We start from the raw sequence: 13873 nt of genomic DNA, 5'->3' as shown, positions 1-13873 counted from the left end.
GATATCTACTTGATGCATAAGAATAACCTCCAGGATAACCTCTCGACTCTGTTTGGAATCTCTTAGCCATTAACACCTTGTCTCATTTCCCTCTTCCCCCTTTTGGTCGAGAAGGTTTTCTCAATCCCTTGATGCAAAGTCTCAGCTCATTCTAGAGTTTTTCTCAATCCTTTGATGCTGAGTCTCCATTCATGCCAAGATCTCTGTCCCACATTGCCAGGAAGGTCCACACCCCTGGGAGTCATGTCCCACATAGAGAGGGATAGGGTGGTGAGACTGCTCGTTGTGTTGGCTGGAGAGAGGGGCCACATCTGAGTAACAAAAGAGGCTCTCTTGGGGGTGACTCAGGCCTAAATTTTAAGTAGACTTGACCTATCTTTTGTGGGGTTAAGTTTCATATGAACAAACCCCAAGACTGGGGGCTCTGCCTATAGCTTTGGTTGTCCACTCTGCTTGTGAGAATATCAAGAGTTTAACTTGGGGAAGTTGAATTCCTCCCCGTTCTCACCACTCCCCGAAGGGGGCTTTGCAGATACTTTTCCGCTCACTGATCGAATCACTCTGGGATTCATCGGGGCATCACTCTGGACAAACCAACAAAATCTCATGTCCTACCTGAGATTCCAAGTACTTATGGCATTCAATCAAACTATCGACATAAGTTATATTAGGAAATGCACTAGTCAAAATATAAATTTTGTAACAAATAAACATTTTTTGCTTTAGTCTCACACAGAAGGTGACATTTTAAAATATTATTTTAATCTATTTGTATCTTTGACTCTAAATGAGTCTCTTGTAAGCAGCATATACATGGATCATATTTTTTTTAATCCATTCTGCCAATGTGTGCCTTTTTATTGTGGAATTTAATACATTAACATTCATTGTTATTACTGTAAGATCTGTCCTTACTTCAGTGGGTTTTTTTCCTTGACTTTTTTATGGTTAAATCTAGTATTTTTTCTTTTTTTATCCTTTAATTACCCTTACTGATACTCATCAGTTCTGTACTCTCTTCTATGTCTCTCTCTCTTTTTTTTGTTTTTGATTTTTGCAGCCGATGGGACACCCTTTAATATTTCTTACAGGGGAGGTCTCTTGTTAAAAAAATCTCTAGTAGTTGTTTACCTGTGAAAATTTAAACTCTCCCTTGCTTTTGAAGGACAGCTTTGTTGGATAAAGAATTCTTGCCTGACAATTTTCTCTTTTAGAATTTTAAATATATCATACCACTGCCTTCCTGCCTTCATAGTGCCTGACAAGTAGTCAGCATTTAAGTCTTAATGTGGCCTTCCTTGTATGTGGTGAGTCGCTTTTCTCTTATTCTCAGGACTCTCTCTTCTTCAGCATTTGACAGTCTGATTAGTATGTATCTTGGAGTGGATCTGTTTGGAGTTTTTCTATTTGTAGTTTGTTGGGCTTCTCTGATTTGCTTATTTATGTCTTTTATAAGGGTTGGGAAATTTTCTCCAATTATATCCTCAGATAACCTTCCTAGCTCTTTTTTCTTCTTCTTCTGGAAGCCGGTGATTCTTATATTTGTGCACTTTGTGTTGTCCATCATTTCCCTGATATCCAGTTCAAATGTTTACATCTTTTTTATCATTTGCTCTTCTGTGCATTCAAATTCACTTGCTCTATCCTTTACTTGACTTATTCTTTCCTTTGCTCCTCAGATCTGTTGTTGTGCATCTCTAGTATATTTCAAGTTGATCTACAATATCCTATCTTTAATTTCTGTAAGATCTTCTATTTTTCTATTCTTTCAGATTCTTCTTTGTGCTCTTTTAGTTTCTTTTTCTTTTAAAAATATTTTTATTAATAAAACAACATAAAAACATTCTTTTTAAAAAAATATTTTTATTGTAAACAACAAACATACAAACATTCTTGACATACAGACATTCCATACATGGTATACAATCAGTGGCTTACAATATTCATAGTTGTGTATTCATCACCATGATGAATTTTTTTTAATATTTGCATCACTCCACCAAAAGAAATAAAAAATAAAAAACTCACACATACCATGCCCTCATACCTCCCTCTCATTGACCACTAGTATTTCCATCTACCCAATTTATTTTAAGCTTTGTTCCCCCTATTATTTATTTTTTATCCATATTTTTTACTTATCTGTCCATACCCAAGATAAAAGAAGCATCAGACACAAGTTTTTCACAATCACACAGTCACACTGTAAAAGCTGTATCATTATACAATCATCTTCAAGAAACAAGGCTATTGGAAGACAGCTCTACAGTTCAGATGCTTCCCTCCAGCCACTCCAATACACCATAAACTAAAAATGATAACTATATAATGCATAAGGATAACCTCTCTACTCTGTTTGAAATCTCTTGGCCACTGACAGTTTATTCTTTTTTCCCTCTTTTGTTCAAGAAGGCTTTCTTAATCCCTTGATGCCAGGCCTCATCTCATCCTGGAATTTCTGTCTAGAAATTGCCAGGGAGGATTACACCCCTGGGAGTCATGTACACGTCAAGGGGGTGAAGGGGTAGGCAGTGATTTCACTTGCTGTGTCGACTTAGAGAGAGTCTGCCTCTGAGCAACAATCTGGGGGTGACTCTTAGGCCTAATTTTTTTTTAACTTTTTTTATTGTATGGTATAACATATATACAAAGCAAACAAATGGAAAAGGAATAGTTTTCAAAGCACTGTTCAACAAGTAGATTCAGGACAGATACCCGAGTTTGTCATGGGCTACCATATGATCCTCTCATATTTTTCCTTTAGCTGCTCCAGAATATAGGAGGCTAAAGGGCTTAAGTATTTTTTTTTATCATCGCAATTGACTTTTTTTCCTTCTTATTTTGTGAAATATAAAACATATTAAAAAAACTATAAATTTCAAAGCACAGCACCGCAATTAGTTGTAGAACATATTTCAGACTTTGACATGGATTTTACAATTTTAGGTTTACTTCTAGCTGCTCTAAAATACTGGAGACTAAAAGAGATATCAATTTAATGATTCAGCATTCATATTCATTTGTTAAATCCTGTCTTCTCTGTATGACTCCAATATCACCTTTGATCTTTCCATCCCTCTCTTTAGGAGTGTTTGGGCTATGGCAGTTCTAAATTTCTCGTGTTGGAAGGGTCTGTCACTAATATGGGGTAGGGAGATGCACTATCTGATGTTCTCAAGAGGCTGGGCTAGCTTTTAGGACTTTTCTGGACCAGGGACCCATCTGGCAGTTGTAGGTTTCTGGAAATTTACTTTAGTTCATGGAGCCCTTGTGCAATCTTATATATTGCCCTAGGTGTTCTTTAGGATTGGCTGAAATGGTCCTGGTTGGAGGTTGGCAGGCTATGATAGATAGTAAGATCTAACTAAAGAGCAACTTCCAGAGTAGCCTCTCAACTCTATTTGAACTCTCTCTGCCACTGATACTTTATTAATTATGCTTCTTTTCCCTCTTTTTGTCAGGATGGAATTGTTGAGCCCTTGGTGCGAGGTCTGGATTCATCCCTGGAAGTCATCTCTCATGTCGCCAGGGAGACTTTCACCCCTGGATATCATGCCCCACGAAGTAGGGAGGGCAATGATTTCATTTGCAGAGTTGGGCTTAGAGAGACTGAGGCCACCTCTGAGCAACAACAGAGGTCCTCCTAAAGTAACTCTTAGGCATGCGTGTGGGTAGTCTAAGCTTCTCTGCTACCTACATAAGCTTCACAAGAGTAAGCCCTTTGATTGAGGGCATGTCTTCGGCCTAATTTTAAGTAGGCTTAGCCTATCCTTTGAAGGAATAAGTTTGATATGGGTGACCCCCAAGATCAAGGCCTCAGCCTATTGATTTGGTTGTCCCCATTACTTGCTAGAATTTCAGAAATTCTCCAAATGGGGAAGTTGAATATTGCCCCCTTTCTCCCCATTCCTTCAAGGGGACTTTGCAAATACTTCTTTATTCACTGTCTAAATCTCTCTGGGATTTATCATGACATCACACTAACATGAACAAACCAGCAAAATCTCATTCTGTATTCAAGAGTCCATGTGCTTATGGTGTTAACTAAACTGACCATACAAGTTAAATTAGAAAATGCACTACCCAAAATTTTAATTTTGTACCAAATAAACATCTCTCTCTTTAGTCTCACACAGAAGTTGAAGTTTCAAAACATGGATGATGTTATCTTTGTTGTACCTTAGTCCTATCCAGATCAGCTTCATTCATGTCTCTACTTGATGTCAATTTACTTTTTCAACTTTTTAAGCAGTTCCTGTATGGGATAGTGCTGACTTTTTTTTTTTTTTTTTTTTTTTTTTTTAAAGGAAAGACAGAGAGAAGGAAGGAAGGATAGAAGGAAGGAAGGAAGGAAGAAAGGGAAACATCTTTAAACATTTTCTTGTTTTTATTGTATTTTGTTTTTTTTTTTTTTGTTTTTGTTACATGGGCTGGGGCCGGGAATCGAACCGAGGTCCTCCGGCATAGCAGGCAAGCACTTTGCCCGCTGAGCCACCGCGGCCCGCCCCAGTGCTGACTTTTTTAGTGTCAGAGCTCTAACTCTGAGTTTCAGGGTCACATAAATATCTGAAGTTTCTGAGAAAGAGCATGTTATATGCAAACGGCTGAGTGTCTCAGAATTTAGAATTACCAGTTACACATCTTGAATATATATGACGGCTGTACGAGCTTAAAATCTAGGACCTTTACAATAAGCTCCAACCTGACAACCCATGCTCTCATCTTTAGTTCATGAATTTTTATATTATGTTAGTCTGTATGATTGAGGCATGATAATATTTGTCTTTCACTTTCTGACATTTCATTCAAGATACAACTCTTAAGGTTCATTTATCTAGTTGCCTGCCTCACAACTTCATTCCTTCTTGTGGCCACTCAGTAGACCATCGTATATGTAATACACTTAGCTCCCCCTTCTCAGTGTCTTTTTTATTGCCTTTATCTCTTTGTCCAACTTACTGAAGCTATGTAGGAGATTTGTTTGAACAGCTTTGATTAATTGTTCCAAATTCTTGTCTTCTCTAGCTTTTTATTTTGATCACTTGGCTTGGCCATATCTTATTGCTTCTTCATATGGTTTGTGATATTTTTCTGGTTTCTTAGCACTTGACTATCTTGATAAGGTTATCTTGAAATTTGGTTTCTCTCGCTCATCTCATATTTTGTTTTTTTGCTTGGGTTTGCGTTGAAGGTCTCCTTTGGCACTTGGTTTGTTAGTAATTCCTGCCGAAACCAAGGCCAGGGCCTGACACAGAGGGTTGCAACCCTTTGCAAAAGTCTGTAGAAGCAAGGCAGAGAAACATTTTCCCAGTCTTCTCAGCTGATGGCACTCTTTGGCCACTTTTTCTCCACAACCCCACTTCTCCCCAAATAAGGCATCCCCTTGGGCAGGGTTCAGAGAGGGTGAAAATCCAGGGGTGGGAGATGGGCATTTGCCTCAGGGTGAAGTCTCTGGATTGTAGGTACCTTGTGTCTGTTGATTCCCAGACTCCTGTGGAAAGATTCCAAGCTGTGGGACTGAGAGGAGCCAGACCAGGAGTACTCTGCTTTATGCCAAACAGCAAGACTGCCTTACAAGTGGAGAAGGGCACCTAGTACTGTACTGCGACTGCTCTACCCCCACCTCTCTACTCACTGTATATAGTGAGTGCCCTGAACCCCTCTGTAGATGGGATCAGGGCAGTAGGACCTAGAAGTCTTTCTTCCTGGCTAGTTGTCAGATTGGCTCTGCTGTACATCGTCCTCTCCTCCCAGACTGCCTCAAGTCCAGGTGCACTCAGCAGCCTGCTTCAGAAATGGGCAGTAGGCACTGGGCACCACAGCAGGTTCTCTGTATGCGGATAAAATAAATCTACTGGCTCCCAGACCCTCAGGAAATGCTAGGCTGCAGGACTTAGAGGAATGCCTCCCCCATCTCTCTGAAGCAGGGGTGTGCCACTTTTCAGCTGCCTGATCCAGCCATTGTACTGTGCTGTTTCTTAGGAGTGGTCATGTTTGAGTATACTCGCACCATCTTCTCAGTCGTAGTTTCTTGGCTTTTACATTTTCTTCCTTATACAGTGTAGAGATCCTTCAGGTCACCCAGACTCTAGAACTGCTGCTTTGGTCATTTTCTGCCTGTTCATAGTTGTTTTATGGTGGAGGGGTGAGTTCTTCCTTTCCTCATTCTGCATTTTCCTGCAAATCCTCAATTATTGTTTATATCTGGTCCTTCTCAGCATTTGAGTTGTAAAATATGGTGACATATTTCTTTTGAATATTCTCAGGAATGTTAGATTTTTATCCTCTGAGAGTAGATATATTTTAGTATAAATTGAAAGGTATGTCTAATATAGCAAGAAAATAGAATATTTCAGATTTTATAGTGGTGGAAAGCTCAAAGTCTGATAATGATTGGAAATATGGATAAACTAAGTTTTATCTAGCTTCAGAGTAAATTTGAACTTATATGCCTTTGTAGTTGTTCAAAGTAAATAGCTCTCCAAGAGAGGAGATACTATAAATATAGGTTTATACCTACCACCCCTTAATCTTACATTGCCCTCCAAAAGAATATAATATAATCAGTTAATGGCAGCAACAAGCAGAGGTGATGAAGAAAATTTCATCAGGCTGAAGAAAATCAGAAAACAGTCCAATGTCCAATTTCATGCCACAAATTTTAAGGAATATCTTACAGGAACGGTATAATTTGGACCAGTTTGGGGGAAAAAATCAGTTGCAACCATCCTTTCCAAGAAAACTGTGCACTGTTGTGAGAAACATGTAAAGAAAATTTGGAAATCCCTATGTTCTAGTTTGCTAGCTGCCGGAGTGCAATATACCAGAAATGAAATGGCTTTTAGTAAGGGGAAATTTGAGTTGCAAGTTTACAGTTCTAAGGCCATGAAAATGTCCCATTTGAAGCAAGGCTATAAAAATGTCCAAATTAAGGCACCCATAAGACATTGGGGCCAAGATGGCGGCTTAGCAATGTGCGCGTTTTAGTTCGTCCTCCAGAACAACTACTAAATAACCAGAAACAGTACAGAACAGCTCCCGGAGCCACGATAGTGACCAGACACACAGCGTACCCCAGTCTGGACCAGCTGGACCGGCTGCGAGTCTCTGGAACACAGGGAGAGCCTTCCAAAGTTAAAGGAGCCACAACATCTTTTGCTGGTGGGACCCGCAGACAGACAAGCGCCAGATACTGGGCAGGATAAGAAAAACAGAGCCCAAAGACTTCACAGGAAAGTCTTTCAACCTGCTGGGTCTTACCCTCAGGGAAAACTGATGCAGGTGACTCCTTCCCCCTGATAGGAGGCCAGTTTAGTCTGGGAAATCCCGGCTGGAGTCTGTAATACCTATGTAGATGCTCCTAAGGGTGGGGAGGGAAAAGGCACCTTACAAGCAGGACAAGAAACAAGAAAACAAGAACTGAAAAATTACCCTCTGTTAAACAAAACTTAAGCTAGAGGCCCAGAAAAAGCTGAACTGAAGGTCAAAGAACAGATAGACAACAAACTCATCTAGCAAGAAAACCCTAGGTAAGATAAGTGAAAGCAATCTCCAGAATAAACTAATTAAGGTAATTAAATGTCTAGATGCCAGCAAAAAATAACAAATCACACCAGGAAAATTGAAGATATGGCCCAGTCAAAGAAACAAACCAATAGTTCAAATGAGATACAGGAGCTGAAACAACTAATTCAGAATATACGAATAGAAATGAAAAACCAAATCAATGACTTGAGGGAGGACATGAAGAAGGCAAGGAATGAACCAAAAGAGGAAATGGAAAGTCTGAAAAAACAAATCACAGAACTTATGGGAATGAAAGATACAGTAGAAGAGATGAAACAAACAGTGGAAACCAGCAATGGTAGATTTCAAGAGACAGAGGTTAGGATTAGTGAACTGGAGGATGGAACATCTGAAATCCAAAAAGAAACAGAAACTATAGGGAAAAGAATGGAAAAATATGAGCAGGGACTCAGGGAATTGAATGATAATATGAAGCGCACAAATATACGTGTTGTGGTTGTCCCGGAAGGAGAAGAGAAGGGAAAAGGAGGAGAAAGACTAATGGAAGAAATTATCACTGAAAATTTTCCAACTCTTATGAAAGACCTAAAATTACAGATCCCAGAAGTGCAGCACACCCCAAAGAGAATAGATCCAAATAGACGTTCTCCAAGATACTTACTAGTCAGAATGTCAGAGGTCAAAGAGAAAGAGAGGATCTTGAAAGCAGCAAGAGAAAAGCAATCCATCACATACAAGGGAAACCCAATAAGGCTATGTGTAGATTTCTCAGCAGAAACCATGGAAGCGAGAAGACAGTAGGATGATATATTTAAATTACTAAAAGAGAAAAACTGCCAACCAAGAATTCTATACTCAGCAAAATTGTCCTTCAAAAATGAGGGAGAAATTAAAACATTTTCAGACAAAAAATCACTGAGAGAATTTGTGACCAATAGACCAGCTCTGCAAGAAATACTAAAGGCACCCGTAAGAGATTACCTTCACTGAAGAAAGGCCAATGAAGTTCAGGGTTTCCTCTCTCATCTGGAAATTCATGTGGCAAACATGGCAACGTCTGCTAGCTTTCTCTCCAGGCTTCTTGTTTCATGACGCTCCCTCAGGGACATTTTCCTTCTTCATCTCCAGAGGTCTCTGGCTGCGTGAGCTCTGGTAGTTCTCTTGGCTCTCTCCATCGTTCTCAAGCTTTCTCCAAAATACTTCCTTTTTTAAAAGGATTCCAGTAACCTAATCAAGACCCACCTGGAATGAATAGAGTCACATATTCCTCTAATCAAAAGTTAATCCCCACAATTGGGTGAGTCACAGCTCTGTGGAGATAATCAAAAAGCTATATTGAATGAGGATTAAAGGATGTGGCTTTTCTGGGGTCCACAAATTCAAACTGGCACACCCTACTAACATATTACAGGAAGAGGAAAGTTAATTGAGTACATGGTTTAGTTGTGAGTTGAGGCTGCAAGAGTAGGGCCAATAAAGAAACTGTATATGATTTATTAATATTTATTTATAAAAATATTTTTATAAATATACATTTTCTCTTCTCTCTGTAAGATATTTTAATATTACAGTTTGTTCACATCTGCAGGGAGATAGTCCCCACCAATCTTAAATGAACAAGATTTAGAGATGAGATCCAAAGAGAGGAGGAAAGGACAATGGTCTCATAAGAGCTGGATAGCAACTACTTAAGGTCCTAGCTCCCCAACTTCCTTGTTATATGGTGAAATGAACTAGTCAGTCATAGAAACTGATAAGTATTTACCAGATATACAGATTCAAGAAAAATCAGTTGAACTAAAAATTAGATAGACCTGTTTGAAATCTCCTGGTTCAAAGATTATTGATTATTTTTAAAAGTGTGATAATGGATGAGCTGTGTGATAGGTGAATTATATCTGTATCTCAATAAAGCTCTGTAAAAGGCACAGACACGTCATTATGAATAAACTTGGAGAATTTCGTTGGTAACAGAGACCATCAGGAGATAGAAATAGGGTAAGATATTGGTAATTGGAGCTGAAAGGATACAGATTGTGCAACAGGACTGAACATAAAAACTCAGAAATGGACAGCACAATACTACTTAACTATAATACAAGTATGTTAAAACACTGAATGAAGCTGAATGTGAGAATGATAGAGGGAGGAGGGCTGGGGGCACAAATGAAATCAGAAAGAAAGGTAGACGATAAAGATTGAGATGTTATAATCTAGGATTGCCTTGAGTGTATAATGATAGTGACTAAATGTACAAATTTAAAAAATGTTTTTGCATGAGGAAGAACAAAGGAATGTCATTACTGCAGGGTGCTGAAAATAGATGGTAATTAATATTTTTTAAAAAAAAAAGCACAGACACAGTGAGACTCCATGGATAAATTTTGCCACAAATAAGGGTCATAAGTATAGATAGCATTCAAGTTATGAAGGACTTTCACTGAGGGAAACTGAAGAAATTATCCCTCAAGGAGGGAGAATTAGGCTCCCTAGCAAAGGATTTGTAGACATATTTTAAAAATCACCAAACACATTTGTTTTTTATTGTTTCAGGAGGACAGTTGCGAGGCCAGTGCACTTTTGACTCGATGGGCTGAATGGGTGAGTAAGGAATGCGGGCCAGTAGGCTCCTTGGCAAGGGTTGTAGAATTTAGAGAGCTCAGGCTTTGGACTTGCTGGATTTGACTGAGTGACCTAGCGGTGAACTTAACCTCTCTGAAAAGAAATAATGGCCTTCTATCAACTCATGTAAGACTAGGTTAACTCTACTAAATAGGACAGAGTGAGTATTTTAGAAAATGTAAATATCTCTTCTAAACTGGAAATGCCACTCCAAGTGCTTTCACTGCTTGAATGGCTTCTTGTTTGCAATATCCTATAAGATCCTGGATGATGGAGTCCTATTACCTCTTCACCTTGTGCATGTTAACCCCCAGCCTCACTGGTCTTTCACCAAGAACCTTTCTTTATAGACTGTTCCCTTTGTCTATAGATTCTGTTCCTAACTATTGACAGTGTTGTCTCCTTCTCACTCTTCAGGACACTGTTTAAACACAACTTCTATCACCTTCTATCTAAAACTTTCCCTTTGGCCTTTCTCTATATCTTTATTTCAGCAGGTCTTTGTTTTCTTTGAGCATAGTCCCAGTTTGGAGTTCTTTTTTTCACATTTGTATGTGATAATGTCCTCTCTAAACTATAAGCTCTGTGAGGCTAGATACTGTATATGTTGAGTTCTCTTTTATCTCCAGTAACTAGCTCAGTTTTAGGCACATAGGAGGCATCCACTAAATATTTGTTGGCTGAATTAAAGTGTTATTTGATTAAATGTAGGGGCTTATAATTTTCCTTTTAGATACCTTTTGTAAATATGCTAACTCTTTCAGTAAATGCTTTCAGTTCATTTATGTAGAAATAATATTTAAGAAAGCATGTGTATGTCTCCTTTTTTTCTTTTTACAGTTCTTTAAATCTTGGTCTCTTCTGTTAAAAAGATAAGGTTTGAAATATATCCCTTTTCCCATTGGAGAAAGTGAATCAAATGGAGGGAATCAAATTGGTGGCAATGCTAAGAATAAAATTGCAGATTTCTAGCCTCAATCTTCTATATCACCAACTTTGTGCCTTTGTTAAATAGGTTGTTTCTGCATAGCCTCTAAAAATGCGTAGGTGCTAAATATTGAAAATGCCAGAAAAGCTCCCAGTTGAGAATATTCAGACTTGGATTTAAAACAAAAGGAGTCTTTGGGTTAATTTTCATCTTCTAATGCCCTCTTATGGCATATAACATGGGTTAAAAAGTTGGGTCATACTTTCCTAATGGCTCACGCCTTCTCTACAGAGATAACACATTGTAGATAATTTTATGGCAGAGTGTAATTGTCTTAGTACTTGTGATTATTATGTTTTCCTTCAGTGGAATTAATCACATTCACAATGTTGCACTGCTTTCACCACCATCCATTATCAGAACTTTCCCCCCACCTCAAACAAAAACCTAACACCTATTAAATCTTAACCCTTTTTGGCCATTGGTAACCTGTACTCTACTTTCTGTCTCTATAAATTTCTATTTCATATAAGTAGAATCATATAAGTACAATCATTCAGTATCTGTCTTTTTGTGTCTGGCTGATTTTACTCAACATGATGTCTTCAAGATTCATCCATGTAGTTACATGCAGAGTTTCACTCCTTTTTTTTTCGCATGGGCAGGCACAGGAAATTGAACCCAGGTCTCTGGCAAGGCAGGCGAGAACTCTGCCTGCTGAACACCATGGCCCACCCTTTGTTCCTTTTTAAGGCTGAGCAATACCATTTTATTTGTATGCCACATTTTTTAGCCATTCATTTGCTGATAGACATTTGGGTTGTTAGCACATTTTGGCTTTTGTGAATAATGCTGCTGTGAACATCAGAGGGCAAATACCTGTTTGAGTCCCTGCTTTCAATTCTTCTGGGTATATACCTAGAAGTGGGATTGCTGTGTCATATGGTGATTTTATATTTAACTTTTTGAGGAACCATCAACCTGCTTTCCACAGCAGCTACACCATTTTACATTCCCACCAACAACATATTAAGGATCCTACTTATTTACATCCTCAACATTGTTATTTTCTTTTTTTTTAATAATAGCCATTCCAGTGGGTTATGCGGTAGTGTCTCATTGTGGTTTTTTTTAATTGATAAATTGACTTTATTAAAATTTAAAATTTCTGTTCTGTGAAAAACTCTGTTAAAGGAATGAAAAACAAGCCACAGGTTAAGAGAAAATATTTACAAAACACCTACCTATAAAGGACCTATATCCAAAATAACCAAAAACTCTAAACCAGTATTCCTCAAAAAGTCTAGGTCATCAAAAGCAAGAAAAGTATAAAAAGCTGCCACAGCCAAGAGAAATTCAGGGAGACATGATCACTAAACGTAATGTGGTATCTTGGATGGGGCCCTGGGGAACTCCTGTTTTGAAAATCATTCTCTGATGAGCATATCTCTTCTACTTGTTCCAACCTGAAGATTACTTCTGGTTTGTGTAACAGTACCCCACTGAGATGAAGTGGCTGTAGTTTTCCACATCGCATCTCTATACAAGGTTCTCTGAGCAGGGCCCAGGTGCTGCCATTTCTCCTGGGTGAACTCCACAGTCACATCCTTGAACGACATTGATACCTGAAATCTGTTCATTTTCTTTGTTTCTTGGGAGATTGTAGCAAAACTGTGAAGGTGTTTGGTATAAAGCTGAGGGTTCCAGGTGCTCTTCCAGTGTGTTGTGGTTTTGATTTGCATTTCCTAATAACAATGTTGAACATCTTTTCATATGCTTATTGGCCATTTGAATTAGAAATAAACATAGTAAATCAATGATTTATTTTCTACTTCACAGAGGAATTCACAGCTGTAATTCTCCAGTTCTTTAAATATTTGTTCTGATACTTTTATAATGTGACTAAAAAGAATTTTAGTACCCTGGTGAAATAGAAATCCTAGCTCACCTCTCTTAATAACTAATCAATTTAAATTTATGATACTAGGTTCTTGTTAGATCAGTTCTAGGAGTTCTTAGTGTTATTTAGAATTATGTTTCCTTTTATTACATTGTATAAATATTTGGTTTGATCACTGGGAATCTGTTTTCTGTCAATTAAGCAAGGCCATTATAATTATTGCTCAATACTTGCTAAGTACCAACTATGCACAAGAAATTAAAGGGAATATAACAGCATCCTTAACCTCAAAGTCTTATCAAATCAGATATTACAGTATATCTCAATATAATCTGGTACATGGTAGGTGGCAAATGAGTGGTGTAGACAGTGGTGTCCCAAGTGTTAATGACGAATTGAGTATAAAAGATATCACAAAGTCTGTGGATGGACATTTGGGCTGTTTACATCTCTTGGCAATTGTAAATGTCCATCAACTGATGAGTGGCTAAACAGGCTGTTTTATATACATATGATGGAATATGATGCAGCTGTAAGACAGAATAAGGTTATGAAGTATGTAACAACATGGATGGACCTTAAGGACACTATGCTGAGTGAGATTAGCCAGACACAAAAGTACAAATACTGTGTGGTCTCACTGATACAAACTAACATTAGTAAATGAACTAGGAGAATTTCAGTTAAAAATAGAGACCATCAGGAGATAGAAATATGGTAGATATTGGGTAATTGGTGCTGAAGGGATACAGATTGTATAACAGGACTGATTGTAAAAATTCAATCAGTCCTACCTAACTGTAATATGATAATGTTAGAACACTGAATGGAGCTGAATGTGAAAATGATCGAGGGAGGAGGGCTGGGGACACAAATGAAATCAGAAGGAAAGATAG

At 38.2% G+C, this 13873-nt stretch overlaps 1 protein-coding gene across 12 annotated transcripts in view; it reads left to right on the top strand.

The window, feature by feature from the left end:
• Positions 1-13873, top strand: part of CSNK1G1 (casein kinase 1 gamma 1) — a 214947-nt gene that overhangs the window by 48101 nt on the left and 152973 nt on the right. For 9 of the 12 annotated variants that reach the window (XM_077128196.1, XM_077128193.1, XM_077128191.1 and 6 more), the window contains one exon: positions 10081-10128. The exons of the other annotated variants lie outside the window; for them this stretch is intronic. The gene's annotated coding sequence lies outside the window, so the exon portion shown is untranslated. The remainder of the gene's footprint in view (positions 1-10080; positions 10129-13873) is intronic. 12 annotated transcript variants of the gene reach the window in all.

This window comes from Tamandua tetradactyla, chromosome 14 (assembly GCF_023851605.1).
Source record: "Tamandua tetradactyla isolate mTamTet1 chromosome 14, mTamTet1.pri, whole genome shotgun sequence".
Lineage (NCBI taxonomy): Eukaryota > Metazoa > Chordata > Mammalia > Pilosa > Myrmecophagidae > Tamandua > Tamandua tetradactyla.
Note: the sequence above shows the minus strand (reverse complement) of the source record. Positions and strands in the feature narration are given on the sequence as shown.